Below are 14,084 nucleotides of genomic sequence, written 5' to 3'. Positions count from 1 at the left end.
ATTTTTTTTTTTTTACATAATTTAAGGGATTTTGTTACATGAATCCGTTGAACCGAGGTTTTTAACATGCAAAGGGGAAAGTACTAAAACCACCTTAAAATTCATATATAATATGATGGGTATATATTAAACATCGCACACTGAAATGCAATGGTAATTTCACACACTAAAATACAATATTAATTAAATTATTCATATTAAATAAATATTAAAAGGGTAAATTACACATATAATATCTAAACTATTAATTTTTTCATTTTTAGTACTTAAATTTTATTTTTTTTTTCAAAATAACATCTAATATGTTAAAAACTTAGCAATAATATTTATGTGACATGACATATTATTTTTTAAATTTCCATTTTTTAATTACTTTTAATCAACTAATTAAATGCTGACACTTGTCATCACATATGAGGGGAAAAAATGAGAGAAATCATTCTTCCTCTAAACATGAATTGAATCTTATGCAACACATTGAACCATTGAGCAAAACTAATCATTTAGGTTAATTTCATCACATTTTTTATTTAACTTACTGTAGACATCCATTTTCTTGTAAGGTCTATTTAGAATTCCTTTGATTATTATAATTATTAATATTATATATTATTATTATTTACCAGTATTATTTTATTTAACACATATAATAGTGTACACGAAAATAGAAGAAATATTTTTAATATATATTATTTGTTTTATAGGTCCAAATAAAAGTCTAATGTTCCTGTTACATAACCCAATTTACAACCAACACATAACATTAGGCAAGAAGGGAAACTCTATAGAAACAAGCATTCAGCCCACGTAAAAGGGAGGTTCCAAATGGGCGCGTGTAGGACACGCGTGACCGTCGAGCTTCTTCACACGTTGATCCCATGTACTGGTGCTCTGGTGAGCGTTACTAGTAAAGGAAAACGCTCATCATCAACAACAAAAAATGACAATAAACTTTTGGAAAGATTTGAAAAACTTTTGGGAGCGATTTTTGAGTCCCTTTTCAATTTAAAGTCGAATTTGAAGGGATTCAAATCCCTTTGACTTACTATAATCAAAGGTAACAAGAATTTTCAGATCCTTTTTTATTTAATGTTTCAAAAATAGAGAGATTCTCTTCGGGTATAAACCCCCAACTAAAACAGGTTAAAAAAAAGGGGAATCGAAAGAAAATCAAAACAAAATTAAATGAAAGAAACAAAGGGGAAGGAACTTCTCTTTCGGTCAACGAACTTTTCGACGATCAAAGAGCCAGTTCAACGTCTAAGCGGTGGGAGACTTCATCCTTGTAAGGAGAACCGCAAACCTCAGAGCCAGGCTGATCAGACGTTAGAGAAGACATATCGAAAAGGAGAAATTTGAAGCATCATTCACCATTTTTGTGAAGCTTGGAGCTGTTTCTCAGAAAAGGAGGTTGGATTCGAACTCTAGACAAGAAGATGAAGCTACCCCTAAATTTTGGGATCCAACGATCACGAACGGTCAAAAACGGACGGTGGATGATGATAACGATGAAGGTAATCCGACCACCATGACTCTAAGCATCTCTCTGGGTTTTTTTTTTTAAAGTCAAGATATCTCATATATTGATGGCGTTAAGAATGGTTACAGACTTAATGCAATCTGGTTCATTAAAAAAAACAAGAATAGATCGGGATTCGACAAGGCCATTGAGCAAGCGAGTGCACAATCCTATTTGCTTCTATGTTAATGTAGAAAATTTTCAGATCTTTGTTGGCGTTAAGCAAAGCACGAGATCCAATAGATGATTCATCCTTTGCCTGATTTTTGGGGGTAAGGACTCGAGAAGAGGTTAAAGACAATCTTTGGGAACTTTTATATTTTTATAAAATAGATACAATAACTTTGACCGTCATTAAATGTAAGAAACTTCATATTAAATTAATAAAATGTTCTCATTTATTCGCTCAATTATAAATAAAATTCTATTTTGATAATTTTCTAATGATAATTCTATTTTTATTTAAAAAATTGTAAAAAATCACACTTTATTTTTAAAATTATAAAATATTTTAAATTTATAACTTTATGAATTGTTAATTTATTAAACTATTTTACAAACAATTTCAATAATTAGAAAGAGAAGTCAATTTTTTTGTTAAGCAATGTGATTTAATTTTTTTAAGTTTTGTTTAATAAATTTAAATATAATTTAAAAATGTATTTATAATTTCAAACTAAATTTAAAATTCAATATATTTTTAAAAAATATATTTTTTTATTTTTTTATGAAATTATTACTTAAAATATTGAAAAATATATAAAAAATTAGTTACAATAGAGGGACCAAAGAAGATATTTTTATTAATTTAAAATGTTATATCATCCCTTGATGATAGTTAATGATCGATGCTTATATATATTTTTTTTACAAAATCTAAAGTTTAGTACATATTTTTAAATTTTCAAAAAGTTGAATGACTAAAAAGATCATTTTATCATAGTTTGATGGTCATTTGTAATTTTATCTTATCTTAATTTAGTTAATGATGCGTTTTGATGTATAATTTTCCTGCCTATTAATTAGTAGAATGAATTTGCAATTTATAATTTATAAGGCAAAACCTTGATAAATTTCCAGTGAACTAATCGATTAACAGCACTACAAAGCCTTCGAATCTCTCCTTACGGGCCTGTTTCGAGCCCAATGTTTCGCATCTTCACAATTGCTTGAGCGAAATCCTCATTGAAAGATGTATTTTGTTCAGAAGCAGGGTAAGAGTGGACTATTTGTCTGGTCTGTTTATCATCATAGAGCCTGGCATCAGATGCTATGACTGCAGTTCCGTCTCTAATGTTGCGCATCCAACACGTTTTGAGTAGACCAGTCGAGAGGTATTCTGACATTATCTCCATTGATTTGATGAGGGACTTTAAATCATCTATGTATAATTATTAATAAAATTTATATTATTTATTAATTTTTAAAAAATATTATTATTAAATAATTAATAGTGAATACTTTTATTTATGTATTTAATATTAATATAATAGTCTAATAATATTATAAAAATTCCTTAAAATATATTTATTAATGATTTTAAAATATAATATAATATTTTTATTTTTATAGATATTTAATATAATTTATTATATTTTTATTTTAATAGAATATATTATAGTTAATATTTTTATTTATAAAATTATAGAAATAATATTTTAATAATAATATTGACATAAATAGTATTAAATAAATTATTCTAATAATTTTAAAATAATAATATTAAGTTTTTATAATAAATAATATTATTTATTATATTTATAATAAATAATTTCTAAAAAAATTATCAACTAGTGAAAATGATTTACAAAACATCTTCTAAATACTATAAAACATTTTTCATAAAATGTTTTTCAAAATATGTAATTTATTTTACGAAAATTATTTTTAAAAAAAATATTTTAAGTGAAACAAACATACCCCTAATATATTATATTATAAAAAAATTGTGTACACCTTTTTTTAGTGTTGTGTTGTTTTACGTGCATGAGAATTTTGTATGGATTAAAATATTATTTATTTTTAACTTTTACATCATCATTTCTTCAATGTTGCACATCCAATTTTTAGGTGTTGCGTTGTTTAAAATACATGAGTTGTATTGATTAAAATATTATTATTTTTAACTTTTACATCATCATTTCTTCACCTTTTACTTTTCACTTTTCTTATTTCCAATTCCAAAACTTCTATTTGGTTTTCTTCAATAAAAAAATTACACTCAGCTAAACTTATGTTTTATTTCTTCACTTTCTCATTGTGCTTCAGTCTGAATCAACGTTTCAAGTTATCCACCGATTATTCTCCGGTGAACTTCCTCAGGTAAGTTTCCTGCAAACTGTTGCTCCTCTTTTATTTGTAGGTTCTTCATTTTAAATAAAGTTAAATTTTATTTTTTAGATTTAAATTTATTTTTTAATTTGAGTGAGTTAAATTAAGAGATTAAATTAAATTTTAGATTCAATTTGATAGATTTTGGTGATTTTGTGAATAATATTTGAATATTGAATTATGATATATGAAAATGAAATTTTGAATATGTATTTTTTAGGATGAGAATTTTTTTTATCAAATTTATGTAATTTAAATTATGAATAGTTGTCTAATTAATAATTATTGGAATTTGTAAATTTTGTAGTTGTAGTAGTGAGAAGATGATAAATAGATTAAGACTCAACCAAATAAGAATGGAAAGTTGAATTGGTTTGTTCAAAAGTCTAAAAAGGATGATGGAAGTTCTTCCCAAGTGTTGGTTTGTATCTCATCACCAACTCAACCTTCACCAACCCAAGTTGAGAAAGAATTTAAAGCTTCAGGAAATTTAAAGAACTTTAAGTAATCCTTTAAATCTTCTTTAAACCAACAACCCGAGCAAGCTAAAGTTACTACCGAATTCGTTTGACTACTTCTCTTCATCGTTTGAGATTCTTTTGCTTTAAGGATTGACATTTTGTGGTCAAGATGAATGTGATGAATCAAGTAACAAGGGAAACTTTCTTGAACTTTTGAATTGGGTTGCGGAAAAGAATGATGATGTGAGAAATGTTGTTTTGAAAAATGTTCCTAAAAATAGTCAAATGATTGCACTATCAAGTCAAAAAGAGCTTATCAATTGTTGTGCAAAAGAAAATACCAAGTCAATTGTGGAAGATCTTGGTAAGGACTATTTTGGAAACTAGGAGATGAGTTTACTGATGTGTCTCAAAAAGAATAAATGGCTTTGTGTGTACGTTATGTTGATAAAAAAATAATGATAAAGGAGCGATTTTTTTGAATTGTTCATGTTGGAGATACTACGACCTTGTCTCTTGGAGAATCTGTCTTTTCTTTGCTTAATGAGCATTCTTTAAGCTCTTCAAGAATTCGTGGGTAAGGGTATGATGGAGCTAGCAATATGAAGGGTGAACTTAATGGTCTCAAAACTCTAATCATGAGATAAACACAATCTGTATACTATATTCATTGTTTTGCTCACAAACTTCAATTAACTCTTTTTGTCGTCTATAAAAAAATAAAGATTGTGGTTGGCTTTTTGATACACTTGGAGATTTGTTGAATGTTTTTGGATCATATTGCAAGCGAAAAGATTTGCTTAAAGGAAAACAAGCTGAAAAAGTTGCACAAGCCTTTGAAAATGGTGAAATTATGACTGGAAAAGGTTTAAACCAAGAGCTTGGTTTAGGTAGGCCAGGCAATACACATTTGGATCTCATTATAAGTTGATTTTGAATGTGATTGATTTGTATTCTATAATACGTGAGGTCCTTGGTTTGATTGGTAATGATGCTCGAAAAGTCGATAATGTGAGTTTTGCAATCGTGTCATTTGATTTCATTTTTATGGTTCACTTGATGAAGAGAATATTTGGGATTATGAATGAATTAAACAAAGCTCTGTAGAGAAAATATCAAGATATCGTCAATGCTATGTCTGTTGTCACTTTAACTAAGGAAAGATCGCAAAACATGAGGGAAAAAGAGTATATTTCTTGATATTGAAGTGTACAAAAATGACATTGATATTCTTGATATGAATGTTGTGTATATTTCTTCTGAAAGAAAGAAACGTTGTTGTTTGGATACTACTAATATTCATCATTTTCAAATTGAAGTGTTTTTCGGAGTTATTGATCTTCAACTTCAAGAGTTATACAACCGATTTGATGAGGTTAGAATATAATTATTGACTTGTATGGCTTCTTTTAATCCACTTGATAAGTTTTCTTCTTTTGACAGAAACTTAGACTTGCTGAATTATATCCCGATGAATTTATAACTGTTGGTAGACTAGGCCTAGATGATCAACTTGATAATTATATTGTTGATATAAGAAGGGATGATAGATTTTGTGTATTGAAATATATGGGTGAACTTTCCATGAAGCTAGTCGAGACAAAGAAGCATCAGGTGTATCAACAAGTATATATGCTCATATAGTTGGTGATGATTCTCCCCGTAGCAACTGCAAGCGTGGAAAGAGTATTTTTTTAAAATAAAGATGGTGAAGAATAAGTTGCCAAATTTTAAATGATTGTTTGGTTACTTATATAGAAAGATATGTTTTTCTCCAAATCGACAATGAAGTAATCATGAAACGGTTTCAAGGAATGAAAGCCCATCAAGAACAATTGTAATTGTTTTCAGTAATAGTAATTTTTTTGTACTTTTCGAATGAATTGCTATTTTGAATTGTGGATTATGTAGCTTTTTTTATTAATGAATACTAAATATTTATTTTGGACCCTTATTTTTTAATTTCTAGATCCACCATTGATAACATGGATGGAGTCATCTATGTAATTTTTGAGCCAACGACTTCTTCCATAGCCGTCCATCTCTACCCCAGTTGGAACTTCGTAAAATGGCCTATTAACCTCTAAATATAAATACATAAAACTAAGTTTACATTGCAAACGGCTAATAAATTAAGGGGTACTCGCCTACCTGGACATTACTTTATTAGTTCATCAACTATTAAAAATTATAAAATGATCTCTCAATAATAGGATATTGTTTTGTTGAGTTACTTAATTATTTAAAGTTACAAAATAGTCATCGACTATTTAAATGCTTCAAACTCGTCCTTATAATCAGGGGACCATTTGTGTATTTTACCCTAAATTAAGTTGTTTAATTACCAAGAAAACAGCATCTCTAGCAGCTAAAGCCACGACGTCCGCGGAAGAAACAATGGCAGGCCAAAGTGCTCCAATCGAGCTTTGGCGTTCTCTATGATGTCAAACCTTTCAACTCCCAAGTTTCCTTTGCTTTCAGTTCAACTGCTTCATCATTCCTTATCAATATCGATCCATCACAACCCTGAAATTATATTTATTACATCAAAGTCAAACGAAAGCTTAAGATTGATTTTGCTTTTTGTTTGTTTGCATGGAAATGAACCGCTAGTAGAAGAAGAAGAAAATAGATAGGTAGATAGATAGATAGAGACTTCAACAGAACGGTCATGAAAGTGGAGCCTTAGCAATATTGCAGCATTTCTAGGATCGTTAGCCACTGATTTCTGAACAGCTTTGCGGATTATACTCTCAGCATTGGGACATGTTTTTGAGTAGAAACCCAGTGTTAGTTGGCCTTGTGAGACAACCAAAATGGTAGAGTGTAGAGGCGAAGCCAAAATCAGGGTAATTTGAGTACTCACTTTTTTGCATTTTGGGAGTTAAGAATACGGACACTGAATGAAGAGAGTTGGGACTACTAATAAACGAGATAACGAAAGAGTGTTTTCCAAGATAAAGCTTAAATCTCAGTTATCGTCTCTTTAATTTGGTAGTTGACAATGCATTGCCAACTCTCTTCTCATCCCACTTTTGTAATTAATAGGTGTTCACCCCTGTGCAGTCAAATTGTCTGGGTGGTGTAGTTGGTTATCATGCTAGACTCACACACTAGAGGTCCCACGTTGGAAACCGGGCTCAGACAAATATTTTTCATCTTATTTTAGCCTGAGGGCGTGAAATATGAGTCTAATCCATGTGAATAAAGGCTTCCTCATATATGCAGTAATGAAGAGGCCAGTTTACGCCAAAAGGCATCTTGTCCAATTATTAATGGCAGTTATTTGATCAAATATTTAACATTAAACGATGCCCAGCCATGTTTTTAGCCAGAAACGTAGAATATAAATTTTTATTAAAGGAGATAAAGTTATAAAAGTTTAAGGTTTGATGTATTTATAGAATTTTAGATTCGATGAAAATAGGCATTCAATTGAAAATATAAAAAATAACTAAAATATATAACAATTTAAAAAATTTATGGAAAGATTGCCCCCACCTGTTCCTTCGATTCATCCTTTTTATATTTTCTACAAATTTTTTTGACATTTCAAACACATGATCTTTGGTTTTATCTTTGTTATCATTTCGTTAAAAATTAAAATAAAATCACTAACTATTTAGGTTTTAGATAATTTTATTTTAGATTTTTTTAAAAATTAAATTAATTTTAAATAATATATTATATAAAAAATTATAATTATATAGTAAAATAGGTAAAAATATCTTTTAGGATCTCTCAACCAACGAAAAGAAATTTAGTCCCAACTAATTTTCAAAGTAAGTAATTAAGGACAATTACTTGTGACTTTAAATTTGTTTCATCAATTTTACATGATAATGAATATGACCTTTAATGTTTACTTATTATATCAATTTAATTTGGAGTATAGAAATATTTAACACATATTTATCTTATTTTGTAAATATCTTTTTTTAAAATGATTGATCTCAAAATGGTCATTTAATTTTTATCGTCCTCCACCTCATCTTCTTTCTTTATATTTTTCGTAAATTGATTCATTATTGAACGATAGATTTCGCGATGCAATCCTAGTGACCAAACAATAAGGTGAAGAAGGCATTATCCAAGGTAATGTAATGTGAAAAACAATTACAGTCTGAAAAATATGTATGAAAAATAACCTATTGTCTAGGATGTCTAGGTCTCTCGAAAATTGAAACTATATTATCGTAATCACATGATCCATGAGTTGAAGTAAGTCACTGTAATGTTTATATATAATAAAAAAATTTATATTTACAGATATCACAAGACTCTTAATTATATTGTTTTATCAATTATCACCCTAAAAGGTTAATGTAGTCACAGATGCCTGAAATAGGAAGGTAATGAGAGAATTGAGGCCAATATTTACCAACTTGAGTACTATGAATGATAATGGACTTCTATTGATGGAATTTCAAGTAAAGCCTATTTTCGTTAGAGAAATCATATAAAACTAACTATTGGATATTAAGTTGTTACATCTAGATAAGTAAGTTGAACATTTAATAATACCAGGTCATGTATTCAATGATGAGGAGTGTGTGTTCTCGAGGAGGTCTTTGCGTGTTTGATGATAAAGAGCATGTGTTATTCAAGAATTTCATAATCACAGTTATTTATGTATTTTGGAAGAAATAAAATGTATCAAGAATTAAAAGAAATTTATTGATGGCCCAGATTGAAATTTAATATGTGATTAAGTATTTTCAATAAGTAAATGTTAAACATCAATTTCTATTAGGGTTATCACAATCGATCAAAATTTTAAAATCAAGATAAGAATGAATTATAATGAGTTTTGTTAGTGGGTTACCCATGAATCAACGAAGAGGAATTCAATTTGGGTGGTAGTGAATGATTTGACAAAATCGATATATTTCATGTATGTTTCAACTGACTACTCTTTTTGAAGATACTCGTTTTTCTCATTTGAATATTATTTATATTTTATTATTATTATTATTATCATTATTATTATTATTATAATTATTATATTATTATTATTATTAAATAATTTTATTTATTTACTATTATAGACCCAGCCCAATTACAAGATCCCGGAGCCCAGATCAGGTCCAACAGTGACCCAACTTGAACCAGGCCTGAGAAGCCCAAATCATTTGGGAGTTTCAGCTAGGGTTTCTAAACCCTAGCTCCCAGCCGCCGTTTCCAGAAGCCCCGCACGGCGGCGCCTCATGTTTCCAAAAGAGCCCAGCTGCCACCTCCAGGTGTTCCACCCCGCTGTAGCCACGACATCACCGCCTCTTCGAAGACTCCAGAAACATCACGCCGACCGTCCACGTCTCAGCTATGGGGTGAGTCACCACATAGTTTGGTGACTCACCGAAGTTTCCACTCTTTAACCAGTCCGAGAGGAGCGCCGGGGTGGCTATAAAAGCCACTATTACCTGCAAAATAAAGAACACACACAGCCACGGAGAGCAAGAAAAAACCAGCGAGCAAACCAGCAACCACAAACACCAAAATAACAAGGAAAAGACGGAGAGATACTCACCGGAGCCTTCACACGTCACCGGAAACCTTCGAAAACCGAAGGTATCTTCTTAGATCTGCTCCAATCGGGGGCTATTTAAGAAAAAAGGTTACCGGAATCGTCTTTAAGACGGCCCGATCTATGTTTTGGGAAATTTTGGATATTCCAGCCACCATTTACGGTGGCCGGCGACGGAAGTGTACGGTGGCAGACGACTGTCGGATTCCCTCCGACGAGGGAAGCTAGAGAGAAGCCAGAGACAAATTCTGGCTCTCTCATTTTTGAGAGAGAAGAGGGAATGAAGAAATGAGAGAGCTGGCCCGAAGGGCCAGCCGTTTCGGGTATGTAAATACCCTCTCCCAAACGACGCCATTTTGGGGAGGGTATTTCTGTAATTTCATAAAGGGTAAACCCCATCCGCAGTGCTTCAAGTTTGTATACCTTGCAATTTAGTCACTGAAAGCAATTTTTGATTATTTTAATTTAGTCTTCTAATTTTATTTTATTTTAATTTAGTCCTTATCAGCATATATATATAAATTTAGGTAAATATCAAATTTAGTCCCTCATAGTTTAGTAATTATTATTTTAATCCCGTATTATGAATTATGGTTAAATTACACTTTTAATACCCACCTTTTATATATTTCAAATTAGGATTCTAGTTTTATAATTTTACATTTTAATCATTAAATTTTCATTTTTGACTATTTAATTTTAATATTTTACATTTTAATACTATATTTTTAATTCCTTTTATTTTAATCATTATTTGCAATATTATTTTATTATTATTATTGCTTTAATTATTATTTCATTATTATTATTTTTATTATTTATATAAATATATATATATATATAATAATATTTGTTTATTTATTCTATTTGTTTTTTTTATTAAAATCCTATATTTCATAAATTACTTTTAATAATCATATTTTAATATATATTTATTTTTCAATATTAAGAAAAGGACTGTCTTAAAACACCTAGAAGTCCGTTTTCTGATATTTTTACTAAATATCCTATTTTTATAAATCCTATATTAACTTTTAATAAATGTTTTATTTATTTTTATATCAAAGAAAAGAGCTGTCTTAAAGCACCTAGAAGCCCTTTTCTGATATTTCTAAATAAATAAATATCTTATTTATATTAATATATTTTCATAAAATCATAAAATTTGAAATAAAAAAAGATTATAAATTAAATATATCTTTGAATTTTTAAAATTTCTAATAATAGAGACAATTTATAATTAAAAAGTACCAATTTTGGGCGTTGTAGGGGTGCTAATCATTCCCTAAACGTAACCGATCATGAATCCCTTTTTATTATTAAAAAGAACGAATTTTTGGTTAAAACGCATATCAATTTATCTTTTAATCGATGTTTTCTTAAATACTCTTTTAAAGGATGATTTTTAGGTATTCGACCTACCTGACCCAAAAGGCCGATGGCGACTCCCAAATTATTTTAAAAACCATTTATTCACATCACTTTTCCCGCCAAGTTAAAAATTTCGTGCCCGGACGAAAACCAGTTACGACAGCTTGGCGACTCCGCTGGGGATGGTCAAACTTTAAAACCAATTATTAATTGTCTCTATCAATTAGAAAATTAAAAATTCATATATTTAATTTTTAATTCTTTCTTTTCAAAATTTATATATATATATATATTTATTATTTTCATAATATTTATATTATTTTATTAATGTTTTATTTTATTTTTCAAGTATTAAATTTTATTATTTATTGTCTGTCAGAGGTTTGAACATTTCTCCTCACACACAAACACATGCATTGCATAACATAAGCTTTTTAATCAAGCTTGTCCCTTTTAAGTAGGAGTGAAAGCGACGTCTTCGTGAGAATTTATTCTCGGTGTCAGACCTAGCAAGTAACTTTCGGGGTTCATATGCTCTATGTCTTCGTGAGAATTTATTCTCCGTGTCAGGCATAGAGAAATGTATCCCCTCGAATTGAACTCGATCTGTTTAAGTCTGTAATGGACTAGGATTGAGGATTGACAGCCCAAGGGGGCATCAACAAGGACAGTTCGAGTACCTTTACTCCTAGAACTGAAACTCTGCGTATAATAAACCCTAGAAATTCACCTAATCTAAGACAGTACTGAACCTCTGTTCATAGGTGTACACAAAGGAGAAATAAGCTCTAGCTTTTAATTTATTTAATTTATTATTTTTTTCCTCTCTGAATAAATGCATATGAACTAGAAATCATGCAGTTAGGTTAATTTTTCCAAAAAAAGCATGGAACTAGAAAGCATGAGGTTAGGATATATTATATACCTTGATAGATAGAATCTTTCTTGGTACTAACCAATTTATTTTTTTCCTTCCCATTTTTATTTTTCATACATTTTGTTTTGCTCTAACTTGTTTATATTGATTTCTTTCGTTTGTATTGCATGATCATAGCATAACCAAAAGGTGTTGACTTGAAAGACTGTTCATCAAATTGGAAAGAAATCGTAAATGGACAAAAAGTTTTATGATCAAACAAAATATGATGCGGCCAAGGAAAGACATCCTGAAGAAACTCTGAAGATAGAAATGAGCAATGCACACAGAGATCCTATTATATTAATACCAAAAGTACTCCACAAATATCCTGCCAGATTGATACCAAAAGCAGTCTATGGTAAGAGCATCAGTCAGGGCATTCAGAGTAGTGGAGGTTTTTATGAAGCTCAAGCATGTTATTTGAAGGACTTGAACGACCAAAACAAGAAATTGAGCACAGAAATGGAAGCCATGCATGAAGATTTCCAGAAGATTAGTCAAGCCTTTCAAAATGTTGGCATAGGAAACACCCCAGAAGAGTGGATCACAGGGGTCACCAAGCTGAAAAAGAACTGCAACATATATGAAGATCTTATTCAAGAACTTCTTGGACAGAAAGGTTCTCTTACAAGGGAAAATGAGCAACTCCGAGAAGTGACACAGAAGATGAAAGAGAATGTCATGGAAGAAGTTGCAGTCCAGACAAGTAATATGTCCCTTAAGCTGATAGACTAATTTGGCTTAGGAGAAGTTAGGAGTAAAAGATATCCTTATATGTAAAGTTTTGTTTGATGTACCGAAACTTTTGTGTTCAATGAAATCTGTTCTAAGATGATCACTCTTGAGTAAACACCTTTTCATACATGCATTTGCATTTTGCATCTTTGCATTTTTCATTGTGCATTTATACTCTTATATTTGCTTTTGTACTATACAATTTGCATTGTTACATTCACATATTTACATTTGCATTTTTATGTTTGTATTTACATTTGTATATTTCCATAATTACATTTTATTTCAAACTATTTTACATACATTCAATCATGATAACGTGGAATAATTCGTGGAGAATTCCATGACAGAATCAAAGTGGAGTTAACTTGGTCTTCCTAAAGAAGGATAATAGCCATGAATGATATTTTAGCAAGGGTTGGAAGAATTGAGAAACTACAAGAGCAATTTATCGAGACTCAACAAGAAATGACTAATCATGCAAAAAAGTTTCAGGATGATTCAAAAGAGCAAATGACCAAGCTGATAAACCTGATGAATGTTGTGATACATGGAGAGAAACACTTAGAGGGTTCTGTTGTGAAAGATTTGAATAGGATTATGAATGATGTAGCTGATACAATGAAAACAAATGACCAAGACTTTGTCGGGGAATGTGGAAATTCGATAAATCTCCAAAAATCGGGTATGACCCCAGAGAATGCGACAAAGATCAAGTTGAAGAGAAGCATGGAAAAAATTTTAGTACCATTGAAGAAATCTAAACAAAGAAAATAGTCACAAGGTCTTCAAGAAAGCAGAGTAAACAATTGTAATATGACAGTGATGTCAGGGGAAATTATACCCAAGTTTCCTTCAGTTTCATGCAACAAGTTATATCTTGAGTTACTCAAAGCTCAGATTATTACTCCATGTCGAGATAAGCCTTTGTTGATTCCATACCCTAGTTGGTATAATGAGAAACTCTCTTGTGATTATCACGCTGGAGCCCAAGGACACTCCATTGAAAAGTGTGGTCGCTTCAAACAATGAGTTCAAGACCTCTTGGTTCAGGGAATCATAGAATTGGATGACCAGTCTGTTTTGGTCAAACAATCGAGAATTAAACATTAAAATGGAGTTGGTAGTATCAAAACAAGTAAAGTATATGCCGCAAAAAATGAAGAAAACAAAGTACTTGAGCCAAAGATAAAACATTCAATTCTCAATACTTCTCTGATTATA

The 14,084-nt window shown here is 30.2% G+C and overlaps 1 pseudogene; it reads right to left on the bottom strand.

The window, feature by feature from the left end:
- Positions 1-1,240: 1,240 nt before the first annotated feature.
- LOC120130184 lies at positions 1,241-7,195 on the bottom strand (annotated as a pseudogene).
- Positions 7,196-14,084: the final 6,889 nt, after the last annotated feature.

This window comes from Hibiscus syriacus, unplaced genomic scaffold, assembly GCF_006381635.1.
Source record: "Hibiscus syriacus cultivar Baekdansim isolate YM2019G1 unplaced genomic scaffold, ASM638163v2 tig00110528_pilon, whole genome shotgun sequence".
In the NCBI taxonomy this organism is placed as follows: Eukaryota; Viridiplantae; Streptophyta; class Magnoliopsida; order Malvales; family Malvaceae; genus Hibiscus; species Hibiscus syriacus.
The sequence above is the reverse complement of the archived record's forward strand: the minus strand, read 5'-3'. Positions and strand labels throughout refer to the sequence as shown.